The 23789-nt window shown below is 37.7% G+C and overlaps 1 long non-coding RNA gene across 1 annotated transcript; it reads left to right on the top strand.

The window, feature by feature from the left end:
- The first annotated feature begins 15240 nt into the window (after positions 1 to 15240).
- LOC129887730 (uncharacterized) lies at positions 15241 to 17439 on the top strand. Its single transcript, XR_008766467.1, has 3 exons — positions 15241 to 15412; positions 16308 to 16349; positions 17187 to 17439. It is a non-coding gene; the product is annotated as an uncharacterized LOC129887730 (long non-coding RNA).
- Positions 17440 to 23789: the final 6350 nt, after the last annotated feature.

Here is a 23789-nt window from a genome sequence, read left to right as displayed (position 1 = left end):
TTAGGCAGGGGCTGTTTTTGTGAAGCCATCGCTTAAGAGGACATATGATAACCTAAGCAAAAATTACTAGGATTAAAACCACAGTTCTCCTTCTTTTCTCCAAGGTCAAAAATCATGAAAGTTAAGTTTGTCTTTGGACGATTTTACTCCATTCTTTATCATTTTTGATGCTTTAAAGGTAATTCTCATCCTCTTTACCTTCTAAACTTGTTTATAGCTTCGATTCTGTAATTCATTTCCGTTTTAGCGCTAAATCCTTGATTTCTAACTTTTAAAGTGAGCTAAACTGATCATTTGAGGTCCGAATAGAACTCTGTCTTCGCCCATCTTCTGGGCATGTGATCCTCAACTTGAGAAAAACATAATGACGATTTCCTTTTTGTAGTTTTGTAACATCGTTTCAAGAGTCGATACCCAATTTTGATCCCAACTTCGAGATAGGTTATGTCTTCCCTTTCCTTAGACTTGGCTTAGTTAGATTAATTATATTTGAGTAGTATCGCATGATTAGGTTGAAACCTTAGGTTGTGTTAGGTTTGGTTATCCTTGGATAGTTATGGCCATAAGTTGGATTTATTAGGGTATTTTAGTCAGAGGGGCTAGGTGATCCTTGTGTTTATGTTGGTAGAATCCTTAGACCTTTCTCTTAGGTGGAATGAGATAGGATGTATCGTATTTTTCTTAGATTGCTTATTGGTTTCTTGTGTGGTACTTTTGAGCCTTTAATGCTTTATTGGTATTAAACTCTTGTGCCCATGGTTGGATCTAGGACTGGCGGGAGTTCCAAGTTAGTACATCTGCTCTGTGATGGGGGTTACCCAAATATGTGTTTGGGTATTGTAATTTTTGTGTATAGTCTTGATATTTATGATGTATTTTACATATGGTTGTACATTTAGTTAGAGTTTCTCTACTAACGAATTGGAATTTATAAAATGGGAGTTCAATCGGAAGATTTAGTAATCAATCGGAATATTTAGTAACACTTGAGACCCTTATGATTTAAAAATGATAAAAATACTTTTTTACTTATTTGTCCATACTTTTGGATACTTTTATTACTGACAAGTCAAAGGTATCATTCTGGGCGGCCTGTCGATTAGTTCTAGGGTATATTATTCTATCTATACTTGATGATAAGTCTGAGGTATTATTTCGGGCGGCCCATTAATGTATATCTGGGTTACTGGTATTTTACTATTAAGTCCGAGGCATCATTTAGAGCGGCTTGAAGGTTCTTTTAGGCTTCTTACTTCTCTTCATTTATCATTTACAAATCACCATTTTGACTTGAATATTAAGTGTGGTTGTGTTTGTCTTATATCTGTGTGTATCCTTTCTTTGAGTTACTTGTACTGCTTGACTGTTCTCTATAGTATTGTCGTTACAACTTAGAACTTACCCTTGAACGGCTAGTATCATCGTGTTTCTCTTTATATACTTGATGGTTCTGGTCTTTTTATGATGCAACTCCCAATAAAAGCCTTACTCCATGAGCATTGGATCTCTGTTAGCCATCAAAGTCTTGGATTGTGGTGAGCTTCTGGCATCTAGAGACTTTCTGCTTTCCCTCTTTTTGTGCTAACTTGTATTTTGTATTTTTATTAGTCAGTTCTCTTGTATATATAACTTTTTTGTACTTTGTAGCTCCTGTGTAGATGACACTAGGTCCAGGAATTTGGTCTTATGTTAGTTTTTCTTCTTGGTCACTTTCGGGCCTCTTTTGTATATTTTGTATCGTGCTTCAAATTTTTGATATGGACCATTTCTTACATTTTATTTTGGTCTTCCACTTATTAATTTTATCATACTTAAATTGTCTTCTTCCGAAAATTGTGTTGTTGGGTTTGGCTTGCCTACTCGGGGGTTGTAGTAGGTGTCATCATGGCTCGATCTCAGGTCGTGAAACAAACCTAACTGATAAATAACTAGCAAGCTTATAAGGCTACAACTGAAATCATATATACAATAAGTCGACAAGGCTATAAATAGAAGCTAAGAAAACTTTAGCAAAATATGTCCACAAGTCTCTCTGAATACTACTAATTAACTAGGGACAAGATCCCAATGATACCAAAAATTATACAAAATTCAAGTATACAAAACCTATAGGCAACCAACAGCTCTAGGAAGAATGAAGCATATCAATCCTCAGTTGAGATAATACTCCTATTGCAAGGATGATCTGGACCTCTGTCTGAACCTGGAGCATGACATGCAACGTTCCCAAGAAGCGGGATTTCAGCACAAATGAAAATGTACAGGCATGTAAGAAGGAAAGTAAAATCATAAATAACTGCAGTAAAAAGGATAATAGAGATACAACCTGAAATTAAAACTCAAATACCCTTCATGGCCGATAATCTGACCTTCTAGTAATCAAATATGGATGGTATGCTCGTATAATCATATGTCGTGAATACATACATACATACATACATATATTTATATACATACATACATACATATATATATATATATATATATGCAAATGCATGGCATTCCCAACCAAAAGCTAGCAATAATCATCTTTTCTTGTAACTAATTGACATCATATTGCCAACTTGTTGCCATCTATACAATATATATAGTATTTTGGGAAAATAGGCCCCCTTCCCTCCAATTATAGCTTGAAGTCCATGCATAGCATTCCATGTATGATATGAACTTTGAATGCACATAGTAGGCCATAACAAGAACTTAGCCAATCATGTCTCATTGGTACTCTTATTCTGATAATCTCATAATCAGTTTCGTATAACATGTAAATGCCTTGTAGAACCTCATATGCTTTCCGAATAAATTTGAAAACTTGACTTTAGAAAGGTAGATTAAACTTGAGGATGTTCATTCAAAACTTAAAGTGCTTAAAGTATCTTTTATGACTTCATTTAACATTCGTATATCCGTTTAGGCCTATAAAACTCATCATAGACTCGAAGCTTTTGACTCAACTTCAACTTAGCAAATTAATTATTTAGGAATTCAAAAGGAGACTGACATGCTTGGCTTGATTTATATAAACAATTCCAAGTTGGAAATATTATGACCTTTTTCAAAAACAAGGGTGGTTTACAAGTATACAACCAAAAAATGGAGTACAAGATTTAGTATAAAGATTGTTTTCAAATAACCTTTTCGTAGAACCTTCTGACAAGGAAGAATGTCTTAACAACTCCCTTAGTACAACAAATTAATTCTTCAACCTTTCAGCCTTATTCTTAGGATATAATCTCTAATAGACATAAGGAATAAGAAAGTAAACGGAAAATAGTTGTTAACCATCAAATATATTTTTCAGAATTATAAGTGCATTAACCATACAATAAAATCTTGGAATAAAACCAACTGACATTCAACTTCACTTCACAGAGGGTCTTTCTAGCAATAGAATAAAAAAATGACTCATTCGATGATTTGTTTTTTTGGGGATTTGTGTGATATAAAAAGAGAATTTTTCCTTAACATGTCTTGAATTTGAACTCGAACAACTTGATGTAGATAATCGATTTCCTTTTAGTGATTAAATATAATTTCAAAATTATTTCCTCGTGACACTTCTCATAAACATGCATAACTACATATTTTGCGTCTAGCCATTGATATGAATTAATGATGTATAATAAAAATAAATGAAAAGCATACTCTTTGGAGTTGTAAAATGTATAGCAAGTAATCCACAATTTTGACCAACACTATTAAATGAATGGTTGTACAAATTGTTTATAATTAAATTATTGTGATAACAGAATGAATTTGATGCCACCAATTCATAATCAGTTGCTGGCCATTTTCTTTACCTCCACATGGAGTGGAGGTGCCAAGTCACCTCAATTATTATCTAATTGCATATATATATTACGTAAATTCATGGTAAAATATATATAAATTTTTGAATACATCATATTAAATAGAATTTTTTTTCATAAAGCCTACCACGTATAGTAATAATTTCTTAACATAACAAGACTTACTATCTCCACTAAAATATTTAAAATTGATAAAATTTTATAAAAATAAATACATATCAAAACATATCGTCCATAAATATTTAAGCTACTTTAGGAAGACAATAAGTATATATTTTTTAGATTTTGATTAAAATACGATGGTATCAAATCATGCGCAATGCTATAATAAAATTCTCAAATTTAGCTCATAATTTTTCCATATGAGACAAAAGACAACCGTAAACACCCGATGTGTTATATGCTAAAGTGACGACGCCATAGATGTCCAATTACCGCTAAAACGGTCACACCAGTAAAGCCAAAAATTAGCTAAGGCTCCGATATTCATTTGGGTGCTTGAGATTCATCTAGAACCACATGGACGTAAATGAGCTATGCTACCGTATCAAATTTGATATTTTAGATTCAATGGAGATGTCAAAACTTCCATCCAATGTCATCTAGATAAGCAGTTGGTCCCACACCAAAGGCTCCATTTTAGCCATAACCCACAAGGTTTCTTGAAATGATTCTCGAAGACTCAGGACCCAAACCAAGGGTCCTTCTAGACCAAAATCGATGTTCTAGAGCTAGATGAACCATTATTATTGCATTTTGAGGTTGTTTATCTAAAGTTTTGACTAAAGTCAATTGTTCAAACTTCAAAAGCTCCAAAACACATAAACTTTCATAAAAATCAAATAAACGACTAGGTGACTAAACTGTCGATCTCAATAAGTCATAAATGACTTGGGGTTGCTACATGAAATCTCTAAATGCCAAAAATATTGGGCGATAGAGAAAATTACCTAGAGGTTCATTACAACTTTGCATACACCTGATAATCCTGGAATGTCTGAAATATTGCTCACAAATGGTCCTCATGCTCTACTTTGAACCACGAGTATATCAGACTATCATCTATGAACATGATCACAAATATGTCTAAGAATGGCTTGAAGACCTGATTTATTAAGTCTATGAAAGTTGCTAATGCATTAGTAAGCCTAAATGATATTACAAGAAACTCGATATGGTTGTATCTCATTCTGAAAGTCGTCTTTGGAATGTCTCCCTTCTTAAATCTTAGCTGTTGATATCCTGATCTTAAATTAATCTTCGAGAAACACCAGACACCCTACAATTGATCAAATAGATCATCAACCCTCGAAAGTGGTGTATTCTTGATTGTAACCTTATTCAATATCTAGTAATCTATGCACATTCTCAATTAGACATCTTTCTTATAAACAACGAACAATAGTGCATCGCATGACGATGTACTAGGCATGAAAAAAAATCTAGTAAATCTCTTAATTGATCATTTAATTCTCTTAGCTTGGACAGATTCATTATATGAAGAGGAATAAATACTTATTCAATATCATGAATTAAATCAATAGAAAGATGATTTTTTATTACTAGAGGGAAGCCTGGAGCTCGTATGGAAACACATCTAAAAATTTGTGAGCTATAGGAACTGACCGAAGATGCAATGGTTCCTCAACTATGGTTATAACATGGTCACCTAGAAAATAAAATTGGTCAACCTTGGTTTGACAATTAATGTTAGCATAGAATGAAGCTAGACAATCTATGCCCATAATAACATCTAAATCAATCATGTCGAATTTAACTAAATAATCCAAGGTGTGATAAATACAAATTATTATCGCATAATCTAGATAGACTTTTTTAGTTGTTATTGACTTAAAACCTGGCCTAAATAACATGAATTATTTAATAAATAATTTTAGTTTTATCCCAAAGTTACTTGCAATGAACATGTTAATATATGAAAGAATAGAGCTAGGATCTATCAATGCATATACATCATGAGTGAAAATAGCTAATATACCAATAATAATTGCAGGCACCGATTCACGACTTGATGACCATCTAAGGCATAAATGTAGTTTTGAATACCAGCTAAATTGGGATGCTCCTCATCCTGTACCCCTATCTTGACCTATAAAGGTGTGGAACAGTACATGGAGAACGAACACTAGAAGAAGAAGTTGTTTTCAACCCTGTTGGTTGAGCTAAACTACCCATATGTCTATTAGGATAGTGTCACATATTATGACTAAAAATTCCACCCCGATAATATACATCGATGACCCGATGAAATGGTTCAAGTTCTACCCTACACCACTGAATATAAGGTGTAAAAGGTGTCGTCATCTTTCTCAAACTCTGTTGATAACAAGAACTCGATGCCCCTGTACTATGCTTGGCTTGGACTTAGAATAACGGCCATACCTAGGACCATGTAACTAGGGAGGAGACTACTAGTAGGATAGGTTGGTCTTCTAGGAAACCGTGGCCTATAGTCACCCCAAGACTCTACATAAAACCCAACAGATTTAACCATCCTTTTCTTCTCCTTTTCCCTAAATTGATTATACTATTAATAGTTAAGGTCCACTATATTTTGAATAAATTCATATATTCATAAGATATACACACTCTCGTGTGGAGATATCATGGTCCAGTTCCCAATCAAATTATAGATCAAGGCCTACCACAATCGGTGAGGTCTAGCCCGCATTGTACTCATAATAGAAGGACTATATCTGTCCAAAGAATCAAATCTGAGACTATACTCCTGAACACTTATTTTACCCTATCTAATAGCTAAGAATTGATCAACTTTGGCCTCTCAAACTGTTACATTCCGTATTTTTTCATTTTGGATTATTTGTAAGCTAACGATTATAAATTCAAGGACTTTTAATTTTGAATTTTAAAAGGACATGATTTGTTGTAGATGCCAAGTTATATGAATAATTTATGTGTAGTAAAATACATCTCAAGAAGGACCCTTAAGCCAAATCAAAATAGAAGCCATCAAATATGTTTTTCTTAAAGTCACGTTTCGGGTAAGCTGACTTCGGGAGGCCATAACCTCTTTATAATTTGCGAATTTGGGAAAACTCTCAACATGAAAGTTGTAGATAATTGAAATATCTTTCCAACCATAGGTCGTGAGATGAAATGTGATATCGGAGTAATAAGATATAGACGTTTTAAGTCTGACAGGCCAAACTAAATAGTGAATTTGGCCCAACCCAATTCTAATTCGGGTCAGGCCCAATACCCACGAAATTAATCCAATTTCTATGTCTTCCTTCATATTTTAGACTAAGAAAATATCCAGAAAATTTCCAGAGAGAGAGAGAGGAGAAGTTCTTGAGAGAAAAACCAAATCCGACCAAAATTCGAGTCCCAAAATCCGAAGCTCATGAAGAGAAAATTGTTGTACGTCGCATTGGCTTCAATTTGAGCTAGAAATCAGCTAATAAGGAGAAGATTTTATGTGGTGCTGCAAATTTAAGGTAATATTAAAGTCTCCTTTTCATTGTTAACAAGTTTAGTTAGAGTTTTAACGGATTAGAACGGAGAAAATAGTGTTATAAACTAGGTGATTTGTTGAGAGTTATGGGTTAAAGGGTTGTTTTAGGTAGATTAAATAGATGGAATTATCTTATTGATAATGTATAATAATGGTTGATATTGTTTTGATGTTGTTGATGAGTTGTTGTTCTTAAATTTGGAGGAAAAAGGTGTATGAAGATTGTGAATGTTCAAACCCGTTTTTGGAATTGAGTAGCTGGTAGTAATTCTGAAATATCCCATTGTGTAGACCTTCGATTTTAGATATTAAACATGTTTTGGAAAGATAATACACGTACCTACAACTCTTATGTTTATGTCTTAGTCTATATCTGCTGTTATTATGTCGAAAACTGAGCATGAATCATAAGACAAATTCTGTCCAGATTCTGGATTGAAAAATCCTTCATGTATAGCTGTTCGTATTTTGATGATATATCTTTGTAGAAAATGACTGTTGAGTTGATTTCTTTTGCATTGGAAACTTAAGACAGAGATCTAAATGTTTCATGAAGGTCATAAAGTCCAGTTTTGCCGTTTTCATTTTCAAAATTTAGATACAACGTGAGGTACTTGACTTTCCGAATTTACTGCTTTGGTAACATGAGTCGGGTGGAAATATTCTAGGCTTATTGTCAATAATAAATCTTATTTTGTGTCAATATTTTGGATTTTTGATGTTGATTGATGATTATATGGCTGGTTTGAAAGTAGAAAAAGTGAGCGGTATAGGGGAGGTGCTGTCCAATTGTTTTTTGAAATAACCTACTAAAGATAGACTACGTTTTATTCTTGTCCATAGCTTAACCATAGTGCTTAACGTTTTAATATAGGTTGAGACAATATTGGACAACATATACGTATAAACGCTAAAGGTATGTAAAGTTAATATTTTCTTCTTTTGGCATGATCCATATGAAACGAACGAATGACGTATGCTTAAATTCCAAAGAAACTCTTATTCATAGATATACTCGGATGGCTACCGTTCTTGATTTTCAAAATTTATATTGTTATGTCTTGACTCATGTGTATGATTCCAGCCATCCTAGTTGGTATAACTCATGTTGTGGTATAATTCATATTTTAGTATACTCCATAATTGGTGTGATTCATAATGACTATTGTCTTGGTTTTCAAATGATGGACTATTTTGCTTATTCTATTAAGTCTCCGATAATGATCAAATTTCACAAGGTTGCTAATGATACCTTATTCGTGCATATTGTTATGGTATTATTCACCGAGTCCTACGATAGGCCGGGTATGTTATCATGTATGGATTCCACTACATTATTCACCGAGTCCCTTACTAGAGGGCCGGGTATGTGATATGATAATATTATATTATAATGATATGACGATATGATTATGGCACCGAGTCCCATAATGGGCCGGGTACGGTATCAGTGTACACTACTCTATTCACCGAGTCCCTTGCTAGAGGGTCGGGTATGGTATATATATACATATGACGATATATTGATATAATTGTGACACCGAGTCCCATAACGGGCCAGGTACGATATATGATGATGATATGCATGTCTTCATTTTATAAGACACAGGTACAGTGATTTATTGATTATAATACTTGACTCCTAAATCTTTATTTCAGATGTGATCTCCTTTACGATATTTTATGCTTTATATACTCGGTACATATTTCGTACTGACCCCCTTCTTCGGGGGGCTGCGTTTCGTGCCCGCAGGTACATATACTCATTTTGGAGAGCCGCCACCTTAGGATTCTACTCAACGGGTTGAAGTGCTCCATTGTCTCGGAGCCTAAACTTTTGGTACTAATCCTTATAATGTATATATTTGTGTATTTAGGGGTACGGCGGGGCCCTGTCCCGTCATATGCTATTGTTAATCCTCTTAGAGGTCTGTAGACACATGAGTGGGTTGTATGTAGATGTTGTCTGGTGTACTAGTATGGCTTATGTTTTTGGACATTTACATTCGGAGTAAAAGCCTTGTCGGCTTACGTATTATGTTATCTTATTTTTGACAATTAAGACTCCCCAAGAAATAGCTGATTTTGGTATATATATAAGTGACCATTTGAGACAACGTGCTACCCATATAAATTCTATATCGTGTTTAATTGTCGATTGACAATAGATAATATGTGTGTATACGAGTGTCCAATTCGGACACTAGTCACGGCCTACGGTGCTAGGTCGTGACAAAAGTGGTATCAGAGCAGATCATCCTCGGAGTGTCTACAGACCGTGTCTAGTAGAGTCTTGTTTATCGGTGTGTTGTGCACCACATCTATAAACAGGAGGCTACAGGACATTTAGGATGTTATCATTTCTTTTACTTTAAATCGTGCGATAGAGCTGTATTATCAGGATAATTTCTCCCTAACATACTATTATATTTACAGTGATGCCTCCAAGAAAAGCGACAGCTGCCCAAAAGGGAAAGTCAATAGCAGGAGAGACTAGCCGGACCCCGAGGATTACTAGGGCCCGTGCCCAGTCTATGCCTGAGGTTGTGCTCCAGTCGGCGAGCTCTACTACGCCGCCATATGAGGAGAGAGCAGTAGCAACTGACACTATGGATCGGGGGGTTGCTTCACCGCCAGCTCCAGAGGCTCCAATACCTGAGCCTCCAGCTCCTCAGCCAGGGGCAGAGGATAGGGCTATGAGAGATGCAGTTCAGTTGCTGACTAGAATAGCGACAGGGCAGGCTCACAGGCATGGGTTAGGGGTTGACTATGCTGATAGACATGATAGTTTAAGGGCTCGTGATTTCTTGACTTGTAATCCCCCAGAGTTCTATGGGTCAAGGCCCGGGGATGACCCGCAAGAGTTTATTCGACAGGTGCAGTGTACGTTGAGGATAATTAAGGCTTCTGAGACAGAGTCTGTTGAGTTAGCTTCCTATCAGCTGCATGATGTAGCTGTTAATTTGTATGAGTCATGGGAGTTATCTAGGGGCGAGGGTGCTCCTCCAGCGGTGTGGGGTGAATTTGTGGAGGCCTTCCTTGGCCACTTTCTACCTCCAGAGATGAGACGAGCCAGAGTAGACAGGTTTTTACAATTGAGGCAGAATGGCAGGAGCATCAGAGATTATAGCCTTGAGTTTGACTCGTTGGCGAGACATGCGCCAGCTATTGTAGCTGACATGGCTGATAGATTGCATCGGTATGTGATGGGGCTGGATCGTTATTTGATTGATAGCTGTATGGCAATGGCTTCTCAGCCAGGTATGGATATTGCTCGGGTACAAGCATATGCACAAGGGGTAGAAGATCGGCACAGAGGGCGTCAGCCCGATAGAGATCATGATAGAGGCCAGCGTAAAAGAGCTAGATCGGCTAGTTATTCTAGGGAATTTCAAGGCGGGCAGCCTCAGCAGAACAGTAGATATCCTTCTCAGCCAGCCCGGAGTGCACCCCCACAATTCAAAGGTAGTAGATTCGATAGCACAGGGTATTCAGGATCCGGTCAGAGCTCCAGGGTTTCAAGTTCACAGATAAATAGGGGTTCGCGTCAGTCGAGACCACCTTTGCCTCGGTGTCCTCGTTGTGGTAGGTCACATTTTGGAGAATGTCGTTTTTCTACAGGTGCATGCTTTACTTGCGGCCGTCAAGGCCATATTATGAGGGAGTGTCCATTTAGGGGTAATTTAAGTGGTGCAGCTCAGCCTACTGGGTCAGTTGTTGGCTCATCTTCTTATGTAGCTATGCGCCCTGTGGGACAGGGTATTCAGATAACAGCAGGCCATGGTAGAGGCCGTGGTGGATCTTTCAGTTCAAGCGGTCCTTCAAACCGCATATATGCCTTGGCTAGTAGACAGGATCAGGAGGCGTCGCCAAATGTGGTTACAGGTATATTATCGATTTTCTCGTAGGATATATATGCATTGATAGATCCAGGTTCCACCTTATCATATATATCTCCCTTTGTTGCTAGTAGAATCGGAATAAAATTTGAATCAATAGAACCATTTGAGGTAGCTACACCGGTAGGAGATTCTGTTATAGCCAACCAAGTATATAGAGATTGTTCGGTGATTATATATAGTCGACACACCAAAGCAGATTTGGTAGAGTTAGCTATGATAGAATTTGATGTTATTATGGGCATGGATTGGCTAGCTTCTTGTTATGCTAATGTTGATTGTAGAGAAAAAGTAGTTCGATTCCAATTCTCAGGAGAACCAGTCATAGAATGGATGGGCAATACAGCATCACCGAGGGGTAAGTTTATTTCATACCTCAAGGCAAGGAAAATGGTTAGAAAGGGTTATATTTATCATCTGGTTCGTGTCCATAACTTGGAAGCAGAGGAATCGACTCTTCAGTCAGTTCCGGTAGTTAACGAATTTACAGATGTATTCCCAGATGAACTTCCAGGTCTTCCTCCTGAGCAGAAGATAGAGTTCAATATAGATATATTGCCAGATACCTAGCCTATATCTATTCCTCCCTACAGAATGGCACCCGCAGAACTGAAGGAGTTGAAGGAGCAACTGCGAGACCTATTAGAAAAAGGCTTCATTAGGCCCAGTATATCACCTTGGGGAGCACCGGTATTATTCGTGAGAAAGAAAGATGGGTCACTACGAATGTGTATTGATTATAGGCAGTTGAACAAGGTGACAATAAAGAATAGATATCCTCTCCCCAGGATTGATGATATATTTGACCAATTGCAGGATGCTAAGTGTTTTTCAAAAATAGACTTGCGGTCAGGCTATCACCAGGTACGGGTAAAGGAGGCAGATATTCCAAAGACTGCGTTTAGGACCCGATACGGGCATTATGAGTTTCGGGTGATGTCTTTTGGGCTGACCAATGCTCCAGCAGTGTTTATGGATCTTATGAACCGAGTGTTCAAGCCATTCCTAGACCTGTTCGTGATTGTATTTATTGATGATATTCTGGTCTACTCACGATCGGAAGGGGAGCACGTAGATCATTTGAGGAAGGTACTTGGGGTGCTCCAGCACCAGAAGTTGTATGCTAAGTTTTCTAAATGTGAATTCTGGTTGACTTCAGTAGCATTCTTGGGGCACATTATTGGAGCTGATGGTATTCGAGTAGATACACAGAAAATCGAGGCTGTAAAGACTTGGCCTAGACCTACGACACCTACTGAGGTACGTAGTTTTCTTGGGCTAGCAGGATATTACAGGAGATTCATTGAGAAATTTGCTTCAATTTCAGCACCTTTAACAAGGCTAACTCAGAAGGCCGTTAAGTTCCAGTGGACCGATGCCTGTGAACAAAGCTTTCAGTTGCTGAAAGACAAGTTGACTACGGCCCCAGTTCTAACCCTTCCTGAAGGACCAGATGGCTATGTTATTTATTGTGATGCTTCTGGTGTTGGGTTAGGTTGTGTATTGATGCAACATGGTAGAGTCATAGCTTATGCCTCCCGACAGTTAAGGAAGCACGAAAGAAATTATCCAACTCATGATCTGGAATTAGCAGCAGTAATTCATGCTTTGAAACTATGGAGGCATTATTTATATGGTGTACATATTGATATCTATACGGACCACAAAAGTCTCCAATACATCTTTAAACAGAAGGACCTGAATTTGCGACAGAGAAGGTGGCTAGAGTTGCTGAAAGATTATGATGTTAATATTCTATACCACCCAGGGAAAGCAAATGTTGTAGCAGATGCACTTAGCCGTAAATCCATGGGTAGCCTGGAAGATGTACAACCAGAACAAGAAAAGATAGTCCGTGATATTTGCCAGTTAGCTAACCTTGGAGTCCGTTTGGCTGATTCTAGTGATGGTAGAGTTTTTATTCGAGGAGTTGCTGAATCCTCTATCATAGAAGCGGTAAAGCAACGCCAGTATGAAGACCCTATTCTGGCACAGTACCGGGATAAAACCCTTCAAAAGGAAAGGACCCCATTCGAGGTCACACCTGACGGAGTGCTAACATATAGAGGCAGATTATGCGTACCTGAGATTATAGGGCTACGACAACAGGTTTTGGGAGAGGCACACTATGCCCGGTATTCTGTGCATCCAGGGTCGACAAAGATGTATCATGACCTTAGATGTTTATACTGGTGGAATGGCATGAAGAAGGATATAGCAAAGTTTGTAGCCCAGTACCCAAACTGCCAACAAGTTAAAATTGAGCATCAGAAGCCTGGCGGACTATTACAAGAGATGGAAATCCCGACTTGGAAGTGGGAAGCAATTAATATGGATTTTATTACAGGCTTACCTCGCACTCCATGGAAGTATGATTCCATATGGGTGATTGTAGATAGGCTGACAAAATCAGCCCACTTTCTTCCGGTTAGAACTACATATTCAGCGGAGGACTATGCAAGGTTATATATCAAAGAGATAGTAAGACTTCATGGGATTCCCATATCTATTATCTCAGACAGAGGGGCTCAGTTTACAACTAGCTTCTGGAGATCATTTCAGAAGGGATTGGGAACACAAATAAATCTTAGTACATCATTTCACCCTCAGACTGATGGGCAGGCTGAACGCACTATTCAGACGCTAGAAGATATGTTACGGGCCTGTATTATTGACTTTAGAGGTAGTTGGAATGACCATCTGCCACTTATTGAGTTTGCCTATAATAACAGCTACCATTCTAGCATTCAGATGGCACCGTATGAGGCTTTATATGGCAGGAAGTGCAGGTCACCTATTGGTTGGTTTGATGTTGGTGAGGCTAAGTTAATCGGACCCGATATGATTCAACAAGCTATTGATAAGGTCAAGCTTATTCGGGAAAGGTTATTAGCAGCCCAGAGTCGACAGAAATCATATGCAGATAATCAACGTCGACCCTTAGAGTTTCAGGTTAGTGATTGGGTGTTTTTGAAGGTGTCACCCATGAAGGGGGTAATGGAATTCGGTAAGAAAGGAAAGCTTAGCCCGCGCTACATTGGCCCTTATCAGGTTACTCGTAGAATAGGCAAGGTTGCATATGAGTTGGACCTACCATCTGATTTGGAAGCAGTGCACCCTGTTTTTCACGTGTCGATGCTTCGCAAATGCATTGGTGATCCTTCTAAAGTATTCCCCATGGATGATATCCAGGTGACGGAGGAGCTTTCTTACGAGGAAAACCCTATAGCTATACTTGATCGCCAAGTCAGAAGGTTACGTACTAAGGATGTGGCTTCCGTCAAAGTATTATGGCGAAATAACAATAGAGAAGAGATGACCTGGGAAGCCGAGGAAGAGATGAAGGATAAGTATCCTCACTTGTTTTCTACGCCTACAGGTAATCTAAACCTCTCAATTAATTATATTGATTGACATATGAAACTATTTGTTGTTGCAAAAAAAAAAAGAAAAAAAAATACTATTCCCCCAAATCTCTTATAAGACTTTATGAGGCGGGTTTAACATTCGAGGACGAATGTTCTAAAGGAGGGAAGAATGTTACATTCCGTATTTTTTCATTTTGGATTATTCGTAAGCTAACGATTATAAATTCAAGGACTTTTAATTTTGAATTTTAAAAGGACATGATTTGTTGTAGATGCCAAGTTATATGAATAATTTATGTGTAGTAAAATACATCTCAAGAAGGACCCTTAAGCCAAATCAAAATAGAAGCCATCAAATATGTTTTTCTTAAAGTCACGTTTTGGGTAAGCTGACTTCGGGAGGCCATAACCTCTTTATAAGTTGCGAATTTGGGAAAACGCTCAACATGAAAGTTGTAGATAATTGAAATATCTTTCCAACCATAGGTCGTGGGACGAAATGTGATATCGGAGTAATAAGATATAGACGTTTTAAGTCTGACAGGCCAAACTAAATAGTGAATTTGGCCCAACCCAATTCTAATTCGGGTCAGGCCCAATACCCACGAAATTAATCCAATTTCTATGTCTTCCTTCATAGTTTAGACTAAGAAAATATCCAGAAAATTTCCAGAGAGAGAGAGAGGAGAAGTTCTTGAGAGAAAAACCAAATCCGACCAAAATTCGAGTCCCAAAATCCGAAGCTCATGAAGAGAAAATTGTTGTACGTCGCGTTGGCTTCAATTTGAGCTAGAAATCAGCCAATAAGGAGAAGATTTTATGTGGTGCTACAAATTTAAGGTAATATTAAAGTCTCCTTTTCATTGTTAACAAGTTTAGTTAGAGTTTTAACGGATTAGAACGGAGAAAATAGTGTTATAAACTAGTTTGGTGATTTGTTGAGAGTTATGGGTTAAAGGGTTGTTTTAGGTAGATTAAATAGATGGAATTATCTTAGTGATGATGTATAATAATGGTTGATATTGTTTTGATGTTGTTGATGAGTTGTTGTTCTTAAATTTGGAGGAAAAAGGTGTATGAAGATTGTGAATGTTCAAACCCGTTTTTGGAATTGAGTAGCTGGTAGTAATTCTGGAATATCTCATTGTGTAGACCTTCGATTTTAGATATTAAACATTTGTTGGAAATATAATACACGTACCTACAACTCTTATGTTTATGTCTTAGTCTATATCTGCTGTTATTATGTCGAAAACTGAGCATGAATCATAAGACAAATTCTGTCCAGATTCTGGATTGAAAAATCCTTCATGTATAGCTGTTCGTATTTTGATGATATATCTTTGTAGAAAATGACTTTTGAGTTGATTTCTTTTGCATTGGAAACTTAAGACAGAGATCTAAATGTTTCATGAAGGTCATAAAGTCCAGTTTTGCCGTTTTCATTTTCAAAATTTAGATACAACGTGAGGTACTTGACTTTCCGAATTTACTGCTTTGGTAACGTGAGTCGGGTGGAAATATTCTAGGCTTATTGTCAATAATAAATCTTATTTTGTGTCAATATTTTGGATTGTTGATGTTGATTGATGATTATATGGCTGGTTTGAAAGTAGGAAAAGTGAGCGGTATAGGGGAGGTGCTGTCCAATTTTTTTTTGAAATAACCTACTAACGATAGACTACGTTTTATTCTTGTCCATAGCTTAACCATAGTGCTTAACGTTTTAATATAGGTTGAGACAATATTGGACAACATATACGTATAAACGCTAAAGGTATGTAAAGTTAACATTTTCTTCTTTTGGCATGATCCATATGAAACGAACGAATGACGTATGCTTAAATTTCAAAGAAACTCTTATTCGTAGATATACTCGGATGGCTATCCTTCTTGATTTTCAAAATTTATATTGTTATGTCTTGACTCATGTGTATGATTCCAGCCATCCTAGTTGGTATAACTCATGTTGTGGTATAATTCATATTTTAGTATAATCCATAATTGGTGTAATTCATAATGACTATTGTCTTGGTTTTCAAATGATGGACTATTTTGCTTATTCTATTAAGTCTCCAATAATGATCAAATTTCACAAGGTTGCTAATGATACCTTATTCGTGCATATTGTTATGGTATTATTCACCGAGTCCTATGATAGGCCGGGTATGTTATCATGTATGGATTCCACTACATTATTCATCGAGTCCCTTACTAGAGGGTCGGGTACGTTATATGATAATATGATATTATAATGATATGACGATATGATTATGGCACCGACTCCCATAATGGGCCGGGTACGGTATCAGTGTACACTACTCTATTCACCGAGTCCCTTGCTAGAGGGCCGGGTATGGTATATATATACATATGACGATATATTGATATAATTGTAACACCGAGTCCCATAACGGGCCAGGTACGATATATGATGATGATATGCATGTCTTCATTTTATAAGACACAGGTACAGTGATTTATTGATTATAATACTTGACTCCTAAATCTTTATTTCAGATGTGATCTCCTTTACGATATTTTATGCTTTATATACTCGGTACATATTTCGTACTGACCCCCTTCTTCGGGGGGCTGCGTTTCGTGCCCGCAGGTACAGATACTCATTTTGGAGAGCCGCCACCTTAGGATTCTACTCAACGGGTTGAAGTGCTCCATTGTCTCGGAGCCTAAACTTTTGGTACTAATCCTTATAATGTATATATTTGTGTATTTAGGGGTACGGCGGGGCCCTGTCCCGTCATATGCTATTGTTAATCCTCTTAGAGGTCTGTAGACACATGAGTGGGTTGTATGTAGATGTTGTCTGGTGTACTAGTATGGCTTATGTTTTTGGACATTTACATTCGGAGTAAAAGCCTTGTCGGCTTACGTATTATGTTATCTTATTTTTGACAATTAAGACTCCCCAAGAAATAGCTGATTTTGGTATATATATAAGTGACTGTTTGAGACAACGTGCTACCCATATAAATTCTATATCGTGTTTAATTGTCGATTGACAATAGATAATATGTGTGTATACGAGTGTCCAATTCGGACACTAGTCACGGCCTACGGGGCTAGGTCGTGACACAAACCTCTTGTGGAAGATAGTTATCTAGAACAGCCTCTAAGAAATTCTTCAATTCAGTTGGAGGTGGATTTGATCCTATGGACCATTCTTGGGCCTCATACTATAGAATGTCCATGTACCATAACCTAAATGATGCAAACTCCAGTTCCTTCAATAAAAAAGCATGCATAAATTAAAGTATCCTATCAAGATGATCAATAAAATCCTAAGGTTCCTTATTTGGGTTAGGACTCAAGCTAATAAGATCTCAAGTTCTAGAACTCCTTGAGCCTTCCAATTCATCACTCGTGGATTCCCTATCTGTCGTTGTTGTGTCATGACCTGAAACCTCGAATCATGATGGTGCCTACCATAATCCGTCAGTAGGCAAGCCAACCCATACCCAGAACAACTAGTAATGGACATATTGGGTAGAAGCTACAGATAACAAGAGACATAATAATTAACAAGAGGTAATTTACAGAAAACGATGGAAGAAGGGAAAAATGAGCAAAATATGTACAATCCAAAATGTGAACCAATCCCAACACATGGTAGTCACATGTACAAAGCTACTACAAAAAGAGTACAAGTCTCAAAAGTGGACCAAAATATATAGACTTGTCTCAAAAGTTAAAGGCTAGTCAAAAACTAAACAGAAGGATATACGTATGATCCAAAATTCCATAAGCTCACCCTCATCTTAAAATCAAAGTGCAACTGGCTCAAAATTAGTGCTAATAACTAGTGCTCGGACCTGCATCACAAAAATAGATGCAAAGTGTAATATGGGTACCAAATTAACAGATACCTAGTAGGCACCATAGGTTGATTGAGATTGAAAAGTAAAGACAATATGAAAAGTGAGAATCAACACTAAAGAAGTCAAAAGAATGGATTTCTAATAAGGAATGCACACGAGTCTAGAAAGAACATAAATGTAAACTAATAACTAACTATAACCTTGTTGGGTCCCTATAATCCTCCAAAGTGCACTCGTGCATAAGTTCAAGTAAAACTCAAATGGACCCCCATAAGCATGAAGAGTACACAAAATGACTAAGGATACTGCAAAAGAAGATTAGGAAATTCCGAACAAAAAATCCAACCCCCAACTTGAACCATGTCTAAGGCACCTAAAGAACCCAAGGAGAATCACCATGCCAGGACTTGAACCCAATGAATAAGGGTAATGTCCGAAATTAAATAGAGACTAAAAGAAATGTAGCAGGGCCTCAAACTATGGCTACGGAGATGAGACACACCTTGAACCATGGATGAAGATATAACCTAGACATCAAATCATGGCTAAGGAGATATGTCAAGCCTCAATCATGGCTGAGGAGATACACTCTCGAGTTGTGGCTGAGATATCATGAAATTAGGCCTTGAATTTAGGTCAATATGAGTAGCCAGAGGCAAATTCGATGTTGAGTGCCATTAACAAATCATTGCGAGCTCAAACTACCTCCAATTTTGATAAGTCAAAGGATGCTCAAAAACACAATTAAATAATCAGTGAGCCCAAACATTGAGGGAAGTATGGATGATAGGTCACAAAAACTGAGTTACCTCCAAGCTAAGGCCCAACTATCAAACTCAAGTATGCTATATAAGTCTACAAAAAGCTAAGTCGTCCAAAGTAATGTCAAATCAAATCTAGGGACGATCAGCTCCAAAAACACGATTTTAAAGCAATCACTACCTAAACCTAGGCTAAGGCCAGCAACAAGCTTCCAATAATCATAAACAAGAAAAGACTAAGGCCACACGGTAAGGATGATCACAAAGAGGTAATAAACATATTAATAGCTCAAAAAATACTCGAATTAAAGTCTAAAATATACTTTTGAGATGACTAAACATGATAAAATAGCAACCTAACTCAATTTTCGACTAATAAACATGAATTTACATTCTTAGGCTCAATCTAAAGACCGAGAAGCCATAATCTACCTCAATGCAGACTAGGTGCACTCCAAAATCATAACTCTAAAGCTTTTCCCTTTCGAACAACATCTAAACCCTGCCATACTATCAAAAATAAAATCACATTATCAAGACAAATATTTAGACACCAAAATCACATCAATAGAAGACTAACCAAGATTTGAGACAAAATGGGAATTTGGGAACTATGCCAAAAATTCCTAAATTGACTCTGTCAAAAGATCTATATAAACTCTCCTAACTTGTATCCCAAAATGGGACACAATTTGGGTCTCGAAACACAGCAAACCAATACATGCAACAATTTCTCCAAAAGCTCAACAAAGAAGAATCAAGGTAGCCTATTCGGGGCAAAAATTACCTAAAAATACAATTCTTGATGCTCCCTGAACACTCCCATGTGTAGCCCTGAACAATCCAACACAAGACATGGAATCACCCAATTTGGAGCTCTATAGCTCAAGAAATCACCTAATAAAATTTAATACCACTGCTAATTCGCATCTAGTCTTTATTTAAAAGCACAGACAAAATAGACTACCTCAAATGAGGGAGACATTTTGCAATAGTGGAGGATGAGGGTCCTAATGCATCAAAAATGCGGTGTCTTACCTATGAACATGGTGGGTCACTTAACTAATCTCCATGAATATGTCCTAGCACGGCCGAACGCATAAGGCAACCATGAAGGCCTTCGTGAATGCGGCTAAGTCCTCGTGAATACGGAGACTAAGTCCCCTAGCGATTGGGAATGCAGCCTAAAGCCCACAAATGTGAAGGACAAAGATTATCTACACCATGTTATGCACATCAGCTGGTTTAGGCCAATAGTAAAATCCTCGACAAGGTGGTCGGGATTAGTTAGGAACCCAATACGTGCAAAATAAATATGATACCATATCAACTTTGGCATTATGGATTCAATAAAGCCATCAAAACTTCCAATCGAGGTCATCTTGGCAAAAATTGAGTCCCACACCCAAGTTCTTTCTTAAGCCAAATTTTATTAGAGGGGTCGATATTAGCCAAAAAGCTTCAGGATCCATATGAAAGGTTCTTCTAGACCAAACTCAATGTTCTAGAGCTGATGGAACTGTCAGAATTGTATTTTGAGGCGTATTCCTAAACATTTGACCAAAGTCAACTATTCTAATTTCAAAAGCTCCAAAACACCAAAACTTACGTAAAACCAAATGAAGGACCAGGTGACTGAATTGTCATCCCTAGCAAGTCATAAATGACTTGGGATGGCATAGGAATGCTCTAAACTACAAAAAGAAGGAATAACTTAGAGGGTCATTACAATATCCACTACTAAAAAGGACTTACATCCACTGAAGTAAGAGTATCTAAAGGCCAAATAAGTTGGGGAACTGGTCTCGCATCTCATGCTTGGTCTCCCATGTAGCCATCATGATCGAACGATGCCTCAAATAGACATTAACCATAGAAATGGCTTTAGATCGCAATCTCCTGATATCTTTGGCCAAAATGAAAAATGGCTCCTCCAAAAAAGTCAAACAGTCCTCACCTCAACTGAATCAAACTAGAGCATATGAGACTCATCGTGAACATATTGGCGAAGCATAAAAACAAGGAAAACTTGATGGATAGCTAAAAAGGCAAGAGGTAGGTCCAACTCAAAAGCAACATCACCAACAGTCTAAAGAATCTTAAATGGCCTATTATACCTAGGGCTAAGCTTGCCCCGCTTCCCAAATCTCATAACGCCTTTCATGGGAAATACTCGTAAAAATACCCAGGCACTAACTCTGAATCTCAAAGGCCAGCACCTATGGTCAGCAAAACTCTTATGCCTTCTTTATGCTGACCTAAGCCTTGAATCACCTGAACTCTGTCTAAGACATCCTGAAGCAAGTCTGTACCACATGGCCTAGGCTCCAAAGACTCAAACCAACCAACTGGAGAGTGACAATCCCAAACCATATAAGGCCTCGAACGGGGCTATCTAAATGCTCAGTGGTAGCTGTTGGTGTATGCAAACTCCATCAAAGGAAGGAAATTATCCCACTAACCTCTAAACTCTTAAACATAAGCACGCATTATATCCTCCAGCACCTGAATAGTATGCTCTAACTGCCCATTTATCTATGAATAGAAAGTTGTGCTAAGCTCAACACGGGTACCCAACTCCTCCTAAAAGGTCCTCCAAAACCTAGAAGTGAACTGATAAACACTGTCTAAAATGATGGACACTGGCACTGCATGAAGATGAACTACCTCCCAAATATAGATATGAGCTAGCCGCTCAACATTGAAAAAAGACTGAACATGAAGGAAGTGTGTTGACTTGGTTAATTAATCAATAATCACCCAAATATTGTCAACACCTCTAGAAGTCTGAGGCAACCCATAACAAAGTCCATGGTGATACACTCTCACTTCTAATCTAGAATGGGTAATCTCTGAAGCTCACCACCAAGACTCAAATGTTCAACCTTCACTTACTGGCAACACTCTCCTCATGCCACTCCACCAGTAGTGCTTCCTCAAATAATGATAATCTTTATTATACCTGAATCAATAAATTATCTTGAATCATAGGCTTCAGAAAGAATCAACTGAATCAAATCCCTAACTCTAGGAACATAAATGCGGTCGTCAAACCTCATACCCCATCTGAATCTAACATGACCTGCCTGGCTTTACCTCCCAAAACCCAATCTCTGAGTGCTACTAATAGTTCACCCTCAAATTGAGAGTAAGGATTCCCTCAAAAAGAGACTATTACACTCCAACATAGGTTAACACCTGCCTGGAATCTGAAATATCAAGCCGAATCATCCTTTTAGATAAAAACTGAATGTCTAAAGAAAATGGTCACTCAGAAACATAAAGGAAGGTTAGACTACACATACTTACTGCCTTATGTCTCAAGGCATCCGCTACCATATTCGGCTTGCCTAGATGGTATAAAATGAGATGTTATAGTTCTTCAAGAGCTCAATCCATCAACACTGCCTCGATTTGAGGACTTTCTGGCTCATAATATACTATAGGCTCATATGGTAAGTGTAGACCTCATAACAGACTCCATTTATGCCACCAAATCATAAGCAACTACCACTACCATTTCCAAGTCATAAGTGGGGTGGTTACGCTCGTGCACCTTAAGTTACCTTAATACATATACAATCATATGATCCTACTATATGAAAATACAACCCAAGCTAAAGTCAGATGGGTCACAATGCACCGTGAAACCTTCGCCCTCAATTGGCAGAGTCAAAATTGGCGCGGTTGTAAGAAACTCTTTGAGATTCCATAAGCTATACTCACACTCCTATGACTATAAATCTTAGTCACTAAGGTAGTCATGGTGCAATCATGAATAGCCTCAATTTTTGTCGGATCCACCATAATGCCATCATTAGATACCACGTGCCCCAAGAATGCTACAGACTCAAGCAAAACTCATACTTTGAGAACTTGGCATAAAGGCATTGATCTCTCAAAGTCTATAGCACAATCCTCAAATGTTGCTCATGCTCTTCCTTACTCCATGAGTATAACAATATGTCATCGATCAACACAATAACAAAGGATTTAAGATAAGTCCTGAATACATGCATCATCAAGTCTATGAATGCTTCTAGGCATTGATCAATCCAAAAGACATCACTAGGAACTCATAATGGTCGTAACGAGTCCTAATGCAGTCTTAGGGATGTACGCGCCCTAATCCTCAGTTGATAGTAACCAAATCTCAAGTCAATCTTAAAAAATACTGCAGCATCCTAAATCTAATCAAATAGATCATCAATGAAAGGCATAGGGTAATGGTTCTTCACCATCACCTAGTTCTACTTTTTGTAATCAATACACATCTGCATAGTCTCATCCTTCTTCTTTACAAATAGGATACGACACCACATGGTAACACACTCAGCCGAATGAACCCTTTACCCAAGAGTTCCTAAAGCTGAACACTAAGCTTCTTAAGCTCTGCAGGGTCCATAAGATAAGTCAAAAGATAAATAGGATGCGTACCCAGATCAAGGTCAATGGCAAAGCTAATATCACACTCCAATGTAAGGCCAGGTAGGTTTGTGGGGAGCACAACCGAAAAATCTCATATTGAATGGACCAAATAAACTGTAGGGCCCTCCCTACTAATATCCCACACATAAGCCAAGTCGGCTAAATATCTACTAGCAACCAATCTTTGTG

The sequence above is a fragment of the Solanum dulcamara genome, chromosome 1 (genome assembly GCF_947179165.1).
Source record: "Solanum dulcamara chromosome 1, daSolDulc1.2, whole genome shotgun sequence".
NCBI classification, from domain to species: domain Eukaryota; kingdom Viridiplantae; phylum Streptophyta; class Magnoliopsida; order Solanales; family Solanaceae; genus Solanum; species Solanum dulcamara.
This window is presented reverse-complemented; position numbering and strand designations above follow the sequence as displayed.